We start from the raw sequence: 13,971 nt of genomic DNA, 5'->3' as shown, positions 1-13,971 counted from the left end.
CAGGAGTTCGAGACCACTCTGGCCAACGTGGAGAAACCCAAATCCCCTGTCTACTAAAAATACAAAAATTAGCTGGGCATGCGCTTGTAATCCCAGCTACTCGGAAGGCTGAGGCAGGAGAATCGCTTGAACGCAGGAGGCGGAGGTTCCAGTGAGCCAAGATCGCACCACTGCACTCCAGCCTGGGAGACAGAGCAAGACTCTCTCTCAAAAATAAATAAATAAATAAAATATTCCGGTGCCTCCACTCCATCCCCGCGGGTCTGCTGTGCGTGTCATGGATGGCATTGTCCCAGATATAGCAGTTGGTACAAAGCAGGGATCTGACGAGCTTTTCTCTACTTGTGTCACTAACAGACCATTTATCATGAGCAGCAACTCGGCCTCTGCAGCAAATGGAAATGGCAGCAAGAAGTTCAAAGGTGACAGCAGAAGCGCTGGTGTCCCCTCCAGAGTGACCCACATCCAGAAGCTCCCATCGACGTCACCGAAGGGGAGGTGATCTCCCTGGAGCTGCTCTTTGGGAAGGTCGCTAATCTCCTGATGCTGAAGGGGAAAAACCAGGCCTTCATCGAGATGAGCACGGAGGAGGCTGCCAACACCATGGTGAACTACTACACCTTGGTGACACCCGTGCTGCGCAGCCAGCCCATCTACATCCAGTTCTCCAACCATAAGGGACTGAAGACCGACGGCTCTCCCAACCAGGCGCAGGACCCAGCGGCCCTCAGGCGTTAACTCGGTCCATTCGGGGAACCTGGCCTTGGCTGCCTCGGCGGTGGCCGTAGACGCAGGGATGGCAATGGCCGGGCAGAGCCCAGTGCTCAGGATCATCGTAGAGAACCTCGTCTAGCCCCTGACTCTGGATGTGCTGCACCAGATTTTCTCCAAGTTCGGCACATTGTTGAAGACCATCACCTTCATCAAGAACAACCAGTTCCAGGCCCTGCTGCAGTACGCCGACCCCGAGAACGCCCAGCGTGTCAAGCTGTCGCTGGACTGGCAGAACACCTACAACGCCTGCCACTCGCTGTGCATCGACTTCCCCAAGCTCATCAGTCTCAACGTCAAGTACAACAATGACAAGAGCCAGGACTACCACGCCCAGACCTGCCCTCTGGGGACAGCCAGCCCTCGCTAGACTAGACACGGCCGCGGCCTTCGATCTTTTAGTTCCCAACATCCACAGAGCCTGGTCCCCCTGGCTATCCCCTCAGCGGCGGCAGCTGCAGCGGCAGGCCGGATCGCCATCCCGGGCCTGGCAGGGGCAGGAAATTCTGTCTTACTGGTCAGCAACCTCAACCCAGAGAGAGTCACACCCCAAAGCCTCGTGTGTGTGTGTGTGTGTGTGTGTGTGTGTGTGTGTGTATATGAGAGGGAGTCTTGCTCTGTTGCCCAGGCGGGAGTGCAATGGCGTGATCTCGGTTCATAGCAACCTCTCCCTCCCGGGTTCAAGCGATTCTCCTGTCTCGGCCTCCCGAGTAGCTGGGATTACAAGCGCACCACCACGCCCAGCTAATTTTTGTATTTTTAGTAGAGATGGGGTTTCATCATGGTGGTCAGGCTGGTCTCGAACTCCTGACCTCATGATCCTCCTGCCTCAGCCTCCCAAAGTGATGGGATTACAAGCGTGAGCCACTGCGCCCAGTCCCCAAAGCCTCTTTATTCTTTTCAGCAACTACGAGTACGTGCAGCGCGTGAAGATCCTGTTCAATAAAAAGGAGAACGCCCTGTTGAAGATGGCGGACGACAACCAGGCCCAGCCGGCTATGAGCCACCTGAACTGGCACAAGCTGCACGGGAAGCCCATCCGCATCACCTCAGCCTTATCACGCCCTCGAAGCACCAGAACGTGTAGCTGCCCCGCGAGGGCCGGGAGGACCAAGGCCTGACCAAGGACTATGGCAACTCGGCCCTGCACCGCTTCAAGAAGCCAGGCTTCAAGAACTTCCAGAACATATTCCTGCCCTCGGCCACTGTGCACCTCTCCAACATCCCGCCCTCAGTATCCGAGGAATATCTCAAGGTCCTCTCCTCCAGCCATGGGGGTGTCATCAAACGACTCAAGTTCTTCCAGAAGGACCGCAAGATGGCGCTGATCCAAATGCGCTGCGTGGAGGAGGCGGTCCAGGCCCCCGTTGACCTACACAACCACCATGTCTGGGAGAACCACCACCCGGGGGTGTCCTTCTCCAAGTCCACCATCTAGGGGTCTCAGGCCCCCCACGGCCGGGCCCCCTGGCGACAACTTCCATCATTCCAGAAAAAAGCCACTTTAAAGAGCAGCTGAAGTGACCTTAACTGATCATTTTATTTCTTTAAAAAGAAATCAGTTTACCTGTATTTTAAAAAATTAAATCTAGTTCACCTTACTAAAGTAAATAAATTAAATTAAAGTAAAATAGAAATATGTAATTTATATTAACATGTAATGGGTTTATTATTGTGATCTTAAAATTGACAAATATTTTAAATTTTCTGCCACTAACCTACATACATTTTTAGAGTATATAAAGGGGTCCTGAGACAAAAAAGTTTGAGAACTCCTGTATTACCCCATCTTGCCCTCCAGAATGTGGACTGAAGGGAAGTAACTTCTTTCCTTTCTACTTAAATAACCCAGTGCTGTTACTATTTTATTTTAAAATCCAATCTACACTCTTCCTCCAGAACTATTAAAAAGTAGACTGCAAAAGAACCATAGCTTCCTGAAATCAAAGGACCCAAAACAAAGAGAAGGCAAAAACAGCGAATAAAAGGACTTCTCCAGAGACTGGCAGGCAGACTAAAAGACCACTTCCCCTCCAGCCAGCCTGGTAGGAGTTGCCTATTCCTTTTTGCTTGGTTGTTCTCACACCCAGTCACCCACTCCCATCCCCTACATCCCAACCCCCATCCTGGAAAGCTATTGTTCTCCAGGGTCTCAAAACACAAAGGGACTTCATAAATCTTTGGGCTGACCCTCCACCCCATCCTCTCTCTGAGATTACAGTGCAGGGAAGGGCACTTTCAGATTCTGCCTGAGCCTCCACCAGCCCCCTGTTCTCAGGCTTGGGGCTGAGATGAAAAGGGAACACCACTGTTTCTGGCCTGAAAAGGAAATGTAAATCCCTTGCAAGCCAGAAGCTGCCAGAAGACCATTTGCCTGTTAGTAAACAAGGCGGCCTGAGCCATCTTTCTCCTCTTTAATAACCTGTGGGGCACCTATTGATTGCGCAGGCTGGTCCCTCATAAATTAAAACAGGGATGCCTTCCGGTTGCTCTGTAGATGCGTAGATGGTGAAATTGGCTCACTAATACTTCATGCTCATGGAGCACAGTGTATCACGCCACATAAACATGAAGAATATGTATCATCAGGCTCTGGGAATGCACGGAAAACAATCCCGGAAGCTTCTGGGCATGCTGCAGACTTTAATTAGGCAGTTTCTTCCACTAGAATTGGAGACTGGCAGAAACACCAATTGCATGCCTCCTGCTGCAGCCTGTTCTGCTTTCAAATGGGAGAGAGGAGCAAGCCCTAGTGGGTAGGAGATGAGCCTGCTGCTCTCTCTACCCCCTTACCAGGACGGGCACCTGCAAGCAGAAAGGAATGTTCCTCTCTCATGCTGTGGTAGAAAGAGCACCAAGTTAGCAGTCAGAAAACATTAAGAACTTCTGCTTTAGCCACTTACAGCTACATGATCATGGGCGCAAGTGCCTTAACCTCTCCAAATCACAGTATCTCATCTGGAAAGTGGACAAAAGTAATAACACCTAGCTGCTTGTGAGGCTTGAGGAAAATAAGTCTTTCCTGGTGCTCAGTATGGTCTCAGTTTCAATACTGAAACTGAAATTGAAGCAGATGAAGAACAGGGTGGCAGGTAGAGGGCTGATACTATTTCTTTCTCCCACCTCCAAAATCTGGCATCAGGAACTTTCCACCGCTAACCCTAGCCAACATTTTGCTCTTTAAGTAAGAAGTGAGGCCCTGCAACTCATAACTTGATACATTGGAAATGTTTCTCTTACCCTTCTATCTTTCTGTGCCCGCTCCTGAGCTAGCTCTCAATTGAAAATTCATTTAGCAGGAAACCTCTCTAAAATGCATGGTAAACATTGAAAAACATGCTAGCATAGTTTACCATTCTACCAAAAACAGCTTAGCACCCACATGCCAACACTTGGCAGAACCTTCTGATTTTCTCCAACTTTAAACAGGCCCTAGGCAACCAGATCTACTTATGCTTCTCAGAGTGTGTAGCATTTCATTACAGTTTTACCACAGTGCTCTTCCTCTGCCATTGCTAATTAAAATGAATGAGGACAATGTGGAGAGCCATATTTTGCTATTCCTGGAAATATCTGCTGCTCCAGGGAGGGTGTAGGACATTGAATGGTCCCCTCACCCTAAAGGATATGGTCGCATCCTGGAACTCATGGATGGGTCTAGGATGTGATTGGGTGTGAGAAAAACAAAGCAAAAAAGGTCTTGGCACATGTAAAAATAAAGGATCTTAAAATGAGATAATCCTGGATTACCTGGGTGGGCCCTAAATCCAATGACAAGTATTTTTTGTTTTGTTTTTTTGTTTTTTGTTTTTGAGACAGTATTTCACTTTTGTTGCCCAAGCTGGAGTGCAATGGCATGATCTCGGCTCACCACAACCTCCACCTCCCGGGTTCAAGCGATTCTCCTGCCTCAGTCCCCCAAGTAGCTGTGATTACAGGCATGTGCCACCACGCCCAGCTAATTTTGTATTTTTAGTAGAGATGGGGTTTCTCCATGTTGGTCAGGCTGATCTTGAACTCCTGACCTCAGGTGATCCACCCACCTTGGCCTCCCAAAGTGCTGGGATTACAGGCGTGAGTCACCGCGCCCAGCCATGACAAGTGTTTTTATGAGACAGAAGAGGGTCCAGGGCAGTGGCTCACACACGTAATCTCAGCCCTTTGGAAGGCCAAGGTGGGAGGATCGCTTGAGACCAGCCCAGACAACATGGTGAGACCCCATCTCTACAAAAAAATTAGCCAGGCACAGTGGCACGCACCTGTAGCCCCAGCTACTCAGAAAGCTGAGATGGGAGAATCGCTTGAGCCTTGGAGGTCGAACCTGTAGTAAGCAGTGTTCACACCACTGCACTCCAGCCTGGGTGACAGAGCAAGACTCACTCTCAAAAACAAACGGACACACAGAAGAGAAGGCCCAGAGGGGAAGTCCATGTGAAGATGGAGGCGGAGGCTGAAGTGATGCAGCCACAGGCCAAGGGACAAATAAGCCACCGGAAGCTGGAGAGTCCAGGGTGGATTGTCCACTAGAGGCTCTGGAAGGAGTGTGGCCCCACCAACACCTTGATTTTGGAGTTCTGCCTTCCAAACTGTGAGAGAATCAGTTTCTGGTATTTTAGGCCACCCAGTTTGTGGTCATTTGGTTACATGCACCACACAGAAAAATGTCTGGTAGGGGCCGGGCGCGGTGGCTCAAGCCTGTAATCCCAGCACTTTGGGAGGCCGAGACGGGCGGATCATGAGGTCAGGAGATCGAGACCATCCTGGCTAGCACAGTGAAACCCCGTCTCTACTAAAAAATACCAAAAAAAAAAAAAACTAGCTGGGCGAGGTGGCGGGCGCCTGTAGTCCCAGCTACTCAGGAGGCTGAGGCAGGAGAATGGCGTAAACCCGGGAGGCGGAGTTTGCAGTGAGCTGAGATCCGGCCACTGCACTCCAGCCTGGGCGACAGAGCGGGACTCCGTCTCAAAAAAAAAAAAAAGAAAAAAGAAAAATGTCTGGTAGGATACATTCCATGGCAGATTGCTGGTAGTTGCTCTGTCCATTTTTCCTTCCTTTTTGGTAACAAAAACTGACTTTTGGGGGGATGGTCATGTGCTCAGTGAAAGCTTCCCTTTCCCAGCATCTCTTGCAGCGTGGTGTGGCCATAAGACTAAGTTTTGGCGAAAGAAGTATGAACAAAGAAGTGTAAGAGACTTCTACAAAGTCTCTTTATGGGAGAGTGTTATGGGTTAAATTGTCTCTCCCCCAAATTCATATATAGAAGCCCTAATCCCTCGTACCTCAGCATGTGACCTTATTTGGAATAGGGTGCTCGCAGATGTAATTAGTTAAAATGAGGTCATGAGGATGGGCCCTAATCCAATATAAACATGTCCTTATATAACAGGGAAAATTGGACACAGAAACACACACATATGAAGAATGCCATGTGACGACCAAGGCAGAGATTGGGGTGATGCTTCCACAAGGTAAGGAAACTCAAAGATTTCCAGCCAATCACGAGCAGCTAGGGGAGAGGCATGGGACGGATTTTTCCTTACAGTTTTCAGAAGGAACCAATCCTGCCTGATACATTGATGTTGGACTTCTAGCCTGCAGAACTGTGAGAATTGTGAGAGGATAAGTAAATTTCTGTGGTATAAGCCCTCGATTTGTGGTCCTTTGTCACAGCAGCCCTAGCAAACTAATACAGAGAGATATGCCTTTCCACTTTTCCATCTTGCTACCTAGTCCTAATATACTTAAGAGGGATGGTTCTCCATTAGCCATTGTGCTACAGGAGGATGGGGGCCACATTCACAGATGGTAGGACAGGGAGCTAGAAGAAACTTGGGACCCTAAACACTTCATGGAGTCGCCACATTAGCCCTGGACTGCCTATCCCTTGGCTTATCTTTCTGAAAAATAAATAAAATTAAAGCTTTTGTTGTTATTATTTTGTTTTTTGAAACATGTAGTTGAATATAATTTTTTTTTTTGAGATGGAGTCTCTCTGTCTGTCACCCAGACTGAAGTGCAGTGGTGCAACCTCCACCTCCCAGGTTCAAGCAATTCTCCTGTCTCAGCCTCCTGAGTAGCTGGGATTACAGGCATGCACCACCACGCCCGGCTAATTTTGTATTTTTAGTGGAGACGCAGTTTCACCATATTGGTCAGGCTGGTCTCGAACTCCTGACCTCAGGTGATCCACCTACCTCGGCCTCCCAAAGTGCTGGGATTACAGGTGTCAGTCACTGTGCCTGGCCAATTGAATATAATCTTAACCAATACACACACAATTTTGATAAATTAGTTCTTTGGGGAGAGGACTGGGATTGGACTGTCATAGGTAGGAAATGTTTGCTTTACCTGTATGTTTCAATTTTGATATCAGGAATGTACTTGTGTACTCTTTTGTAATTAAAAATAAATCTATTTTATAATAAATAAATTACAAGGAAAAAAGAGGGTTGAGAACCTGTAGATTCCAGAAGACCTAAGAAATATGTCAACCATAATGGATGATTGGATGCAGGAAAAAAATAAAAAGAAATATAACAATTAATTGCAATGTATGAGTCTTATTTGGATCTTGATTTAAACTCCACATTTTTAAAATTTACTTGATAATTGGGGAAATTTTAATATTAATCAGATATTTGATGATATTGAGGAATTACTGTTTTTATGAATGCTAACAATATCATTGTGATGTATTTAGAGTGTTCTTATCTTTTAGACTCTAAAACATGGTTTTCAACCTTGTCACTATTGTTATTTTGAGCTATATAGTTCTTTGTCGTGAGGCGCTGGCCTGTGCATTGTAGAATGTTTCGTAGCAGCCCTGTTTCTACTCTGTCTTCTATCAGCTAGAGGCTGGGTGCACACTCCTTCCCCGCAACGTTGGAAAAGCAAAAAAAGGTCTCCACATATTGCCAGATGTCCCCTAGGGGGCAAAACTGTCCTGGGCAGAGAATAACAGCTCTAAAATTTAGAGATACTGACTGGACTATTGATGGGCGAAATAATTCAATGACTGGATTTTACTTCAAAATAACCCAGGTGATGTGGGGGTGGGCGATGGGTAAAATATTCCACAATGGAAAGTTTAACATACATTAAAAAATTTTTAAAGACTCTATTTGGACTTCTCTTTCAATATGGAGAACTTAACATTCTCAAATAGTCTCTCACTATAAGACGGGAATATATTGGATAAAATGCAACAGATATTCACCTCCTTGGTCCAAGATCTTGCCTCATGTCTCCCACAAGAGCATTAAAATCCAAGGATCTAGGTTCCAAGTCTAACTGGGCAAGGCAAGCCCTCCCTCCCCAACCCTCCCCCTCCCCACCCGGGCATCCTCGATGCTGCGCCCGGGCATAGGGCATACGCAGCTAGGAGCTGCTCCTGAGTCTTCAGTTGCTTGGTAACCGGAACTCCTGAGATGCCCTCTCAGCTCCGCCCTGTGGGCCTCCTCCTTTCCCAATCCCCAAGCTTAAACTGGAGGGGCTGTGCTTGGAGCCAGATTCATTAGGGTCGTGCCTTGCCTATCCCTGTGAGGGCCCAGCCCATCAGCCTCCTCCTCACTGTTTGCAGGTGCTCTCTACAGAGCACTGAGCAGCCCACCCTTTCACCAGGCTCACACCTGCGCCCCTGTTCTCCACCAGCTGCCTCACTGCAGCCCCTGCTCGGGACAGCCAGGCCTTTCTAGGGCCCACATGCCCCTGGGCGTCTCCGCTGAGACCGACTTTCACGCCCACCTGGTCTTCCCCAAGACCCGGAGCCTTCAGAGGTTTCATCAGAATTCCCTCAGGATGTGGGTTATGAGTTGTCATCCAAGCCCAGCAGGGGCCAGAGTGTAGGTGGGCCCAGGGGCTTCTGAGCTGGAGGTGAAAGGGGCTTAAAGGCCTCTGAGCGGAGCCGGGAACCCGCCCTCTGGGGACCTGGGAGCCGGCTCAGGTCCCAACACGAGGTCCCAGGCGCTCTCTTCTTGCTTCAGGGGCCACCTGAAGGGAGAAGGGAGGCTGACCGTAGCTGCGACACCCCCTCAGTGCTGAACAGCAGGCGGGAAGCCCCTCTTGCACCGACTAGACCAGAACGGCAGACATTTTCCCGACAAGGAAGGGGAGCAAGATTGAGTAAGATAAGCCCGGTTATTTTTATACAGACATTGTTCCAACCACAATGACTGTTTTCGAAGGTGGGCGGTATTTGTTTGGTGGAAGGATCTTTGAGTTGAGAGGCAGCAGGATGCTTCAGCACCACCACTTCCTTTACTTTTCTGAGTGTCCCCCTATCAAGCCACCAGTTCGGATTCTGCTCCATTTTTTCTGCCCGGTAAAGAAGTAGCATGAGGTGAACTATGGCTACCTACTTGCCCCGGGGGACAGTCATGGCCGCTGGTGAGTTTCAAGTGATTTGAGAGCTGTTGGTAGACTTAAGTGAGGAGCTCCTTCCCTCTCCTTCATAGAAATGAAATAATGTGCAGGTTTCTAAGGGGACTTAGGAGTCGGAGAGGCCTGGGTTCAAATCCCAGAGCCTCCACATTTTGGTTGTGTGAAAAAAAACGGGGCAAGGTAGTCAACATGTCTGTGCCTCACCTTCCCCATACATAAAATGGAAATAAGCCTACTTTTTCATAAGGTTGTTGTGTGGGTATTAAAGTCTCAGTAGATGCCTACTTGAAATATTTGGGGGGACAGCTGCGGCCAGACATGGTGGTTTATACCTGTAATCCCAGCGCTTTGGGAGGCTGAGGCGGTGGATCACCTGAGCCTAGGAGTTTGAGACCAGCCTGGGCAACATGGTGAAACCCCATCTCTACCAAAAATACAAAAAATTAGCTGGGTGTGGTGACGTTTGCCTGTGGTCCCAGCTACTGTGGAGGCTGAGGAGGGAGGATCACTTGAGCCCAGAAGATGGAGGTTGCTGCGAGCGCCATGACGCTACAGCCTGGGCAACAGTGAGACTCCCATCTCAAATAATAATAATAATAATATAATAATAATAATAATAGTAATATGGCTGTGCCCATGATCACAGGCATTATAACAATAGCTGCAACGTATTGAAAACCTGCTCTCAGAGATAAAGACTCTTTCCATCCTTAGGCCCTGTTGTCTAGCAACTGAGTAAATTCAGAGAAGGAAGAGCTGACTGGCAAAGAGGGAGCAATGGAGAGCCATTTAAGATGCTGGGGCAAGAAAGTTATTTAAATGATCAATTATAGGCACAACGTGACTAATACTATTTGAGGGCGGAGGCCTATTGAGTTCTTAGAGGTGTTTGGGGTTAGGGCTAACCAAAAATGGTGCTCCTAGCCTTTGATTGTGGACACTTGTTTCTGCCTGCCCATCATCCCTCCTCCATCCTGATACCAAGTGTTTCTTTGGGAACCACCCATCTTCCACTCTCTGTTCATGTAGTTCAAGTGAGGTTGACCTCAGTCCCTGACTCCAGGGGTGGGTCCTGACCCAGGACTGGCTAATGCAGTCATAATGAGTGGTTGAGGAGTAATCCCTTTGTCCAGAGTGAGCCAATGAGAGTCAGCATTGGGACTTCTGCTGAAACAGGCACCCTTTCTCTACTGGGATTGCAAAGCTGAGGGAATGTAAGCCGAAGACAATGGCAGCTGTCTTTACCACTGCATGTGTAGAGTCTGCTGGAGAGCAAGGACAACAGAGAGACAAAGCAAATCCAAGAGAGAGATAGATTTCTTGTTGCCCTTGTTGAGCACCTGGAGCTGGCCACTCCTGAAGATGTCAAATATCTATCTATGTGAGCTAACGTTTATCACCTTTTGAAAGATATTTGAACTGAGTTTCTGTTAGTGGCAACTAAAGGAATTGTGACTAATTCATCTTTCTATTTATTTTTTATTTTGATGAAAAATTTGTAATTGTTACATTATGGCATAAAAACAGAACTCTGACATGTTTGGCAACATACTTTTGACAGTTTTATCTATTTCTGACAAGGACATGCTGGGAAGTTGTGGGAACATATCTCCTGTGTCCGTCCCCCTCCTTTCAAAGTATATTTTTATTCAGAGATACATAAATGTATGCTAATGATCTGATGATGATGATGATCAGAACTGTGCTCCAAGAAGATTATAGCAACCATGAGTAGGATTAGAGTAGGGAGAGACAAGGGACAAAAATACCCCTCAGGAAGCCAATATGATAATTCAAATGATAAGTAGGAAGGATTGTTTCAAGGTGGTAGCTGCAGAAATGGGAAAAAGAGATCTGCAGAGGTGGGATCATTGTAGTTTGGCAACAAATTAAAGGGTAAATGAGTGAAAATAAAATGCTTTTATCTACAAGGCCCTACAGAAACTGATTTCCCCCCACCCCCGCTTTATCCCTGATTTATTTCTTATCATTCTTTCCCTTGCCTGGTCTGCCCAGCTATGTTGGTCTTTGCATTTACTGTGCCCTCTGCTTGGGACACTCGTACTCCAGAGGTCCCTGGCTCATGTCTTCACTTCCTCAGACCTCTGTATCACATCAAAAGGATTCCCTTCATTCCCCATCTATTATTGCATCCCCCACCCTAAGCATTCCTTATATTTGCTTATTAATTTTTCCCCGGGTCGGGCAAAAATTAATCCTAGCACTTTGGGAGCTCAACACAGGTGGGTCACCTGAACTCAGTTCAAGTTCAGCCTTGAGCCCCAGAGGCAGAGGCTGCAATGAACTGAGATCACACCATCTATTCCAGCCTGGGTGACAGAACAAGAGCCTGTCTCAAAAAAGAAACTTTAAGGAATTTTTTTTTTTTTTTTTTTTTTGAGTGGTGTCTCACTTTTTTGCCCGGTCTGGAGTACAGTGGCATGATCTCAGCTTACTGCAATCTCCAGCTCCTGGGTTCAAGCAATTCTGCCTCAGCCTCCTGAGTAGCTGGGATTACAGGTGCATGCCACCACACCTGGCTAATTTTTGTATTTTTAATAGAGATGGGGTTTCACTATGTTGGCCAGGCTGGTCTCAAACTCCTGACCTCAAGTGATCCACTCACCTCAGCCTCCCAAAGTGCTGGGATTACAGGCATGAGACACTGCACTTGGCCATAAAAATTTTTGAAGAATAATGTTGCCCATAGTACTTAGTACTTAACTCTCTCTCTCTCTCTCTATATATATATACACACACACACACACATATATATACACACACATACATACACACACACACACACACACACACACACACACACACATATATATATATATATATATTTTTTCCCCCGTCTCTCTTGACTAAAATGCAAGTTCCATGAGGGCTCCATGACTTTTGTTCACTGCTGAGTCCCCAGCACCTAGGACAGAACCTGGCACAGAGGAGGTACTCAATGAATATGAGTCAATATTACAAATCTTGAACAACTGGAACAATGCTGTGGCATTGACAAATGCGGAAATATGGGGAAGATGAGTGGGAGCAGGGTTGGTGGGGTGGAGGGGTGAGAGGGTGAGTCATTTAGAACCCATGGAATTTAAGCTTAGCTGTGTAAATGACAATAAAGCCTGATGGTTGAAATGCTGGCCTGGTTCTCAGGAGCAGCCAGAGGTGAGGGTCTATTGGGGAATTATACATCAAAAGTTGGTGGAGGCTGCGAAGTCAGTGAAATCTCTGGGGAGACCATGGGAAGAGAGAGGTGAGACCTGGGGATGAAGTCCCAGAAGTCCTAAGATGACCAACCTATTTTTTTTTTTCCAGGACTTTACTGGCTTAAAAACTAAAAGTCCAGGCCAGGCGTGGTGGTTCACACCCGTAAACCCAGCACTTTGGGAGGATAAGGTGGGTGAATCACCTGATCCCAGGCATTTGAGATCAGCCTGGCCACCATGGCTAAAGCCTGCCTCTACTAAAAATACAAAAATTAACCAGGCGTGGTGGCACGTGCCTGTAGACTCAGCTAATTGGGAGATGAGGCATGAGAATCTCTCGAATCCGGGAGACAGAGATTGCAGTGAGCTGAGATCCAATGACTGTACGCCAGCCTGAGTGACAGAGCAAGTCTGTTTCAAAAAACAAAAATGAACAAAAAACTAAAAGTCCACATCTTGGGAACCCGCTTGGTCCCAGGCAAACTAGAAGGTGGAAGAATGGGGAAGTGCCAGGTGGAGGAAGCAAAGACCAGCAGCCCAGAGCTTCTTCCCAGAACCCGAGGAAGGGAGGGCTTAGGAGGACAGGGCTCCTTCCTTCTCCTGCCCAAGACCAGTTTGGTTCTGACCTTCTAGGCCCAGAAAGCCTGAATTACCTCTGAGTTCCTGACCCCCACACCTCCCAGCAACACTGGATAGCTTCCTGATAAGCCAGATAACTGGTTTGGTTCTAGGGGTTGGTCCCAGTTCATACTTTTGGAGAAAGTATGAACCCTTAAATTTTGGGTCAAGAGGGTTTCGGTGGCGCCCTGGGTAAGGAGTTCTCAGTTGGTGATCGTTGTCTGCTTGTCCTAAGATGGAGCTTAAGAGTGTAAATGACTCTGCAGCCACTGTGGCTAAGGAAACAGGATGCTGCCTCTCCTCTTGTAGACAATGCAGGCCAAGAATAGCAGCACTTTAAGGCGCCAGCTCTTACAAGTGGGCACTGAATTGTGCTCACCACTAAATTTCAAATAAGGAAGATTATTGCTGGATGTGTAGAAACAAAAAAGAGGCTGGGTGCGGTGCTTCACGCCAGTAATTCCGGCACTTTGGGAGGCCAAGTTGGGCGGATCACAAGGTCAGGAGTTCAAGACCAGCCTGGCCAATATGGTGAAACCCTGTCTCTACTAAAAATAGAAAAATTAGCTGGGTGTAGTGCTGGCTACCTGTAGTCCCAACTTCTCGGGAGCCTGCGGCAGGAGAATCGCTTGAACCGGGAAGCAGAGGTTGCAGTGAGCCAAGATCACGCTACTGCACTCCAGCCTGGGTGACAGAGCAAGACTCTGTCTCAAAAAAAAAAAAAAAAAAAGAATGAACAGAAAAGAAAGGAGAAAAGAAACAATAAACACAAAAGAACTCAAGGGAACATTTCCAGCTTCTTTTTAACTTAGCAGTACAGTGACCTAAACCAGATATGTGGAGCCTTGATTACTGTAAAAAGCAAGTAAGACAGAACTTAGAAAATATCTTATACATTTTAAATAATGCTGCAAATATAAAGTCCTGTCACTGAGTCTTGTTTGAAATAAAAGAACTATCAATATTTGATCAATAGAAAACATGG

General features: G+C 47.3%; 1 long non-coding RNA gene and 1 pseudogene across 5 annotated transcripts in view; both read left to right on the top strand.

Moving 5' to 3' along the window:
- The first annotated feature begins 237 nt into the window (after positions 1–237).
- Positions 238–2,335, top strand: LOC117069464 (annotated as a pseudogene). Its single transcript, XR_004431557.1, has 2 exons — positions 238–1,332; positions 1,658–2,335. The product of XR_004431557.1 is annotated as a polypyrimidine tract-binding protein 1-like (transcript).
- Positions 2,336–8,911: 6,576 nt separating this feature from the next.
- The window catches only part of LOC117069462, a 94,134-nt gene continuing 89,074 nt past the window's right edge, over positions 8,912–13,971 (top strand). For all 4 annotated transcript variants that reach the window (XR_004431553.1, XR_004431555.1, XR_004431554.1 and 1 more), the window contains exon 1: positions 8,912–9,156. This is a non-coding gene — a long non-coding RNA (uncharacterized LOC117069462). The remainder of the gene's footprint in view (positions 9,157–13,971) is intronic.

Source organism: Trachypithecus francoisi, unplaced genomic scaffold (genome assembly GCF_009764315.1).
Source record: "Trachypithecus francoisi isolate TF-2019V2 unplaced genomic scaffold, Tfra_2.0 Lachesis_group3, whole genome shotgun sequence".
In the NCBI taxonomy this organism is placed as follows: Eukaryota; Metazoa; Chordata; class Mammalia; order Primates; family Cercopithecidae; genus Trachypithecus; species Trachypithecus francoisi.
This window is presented reverse-complemented; position numbering and strand designations above follow the sequence as displayed.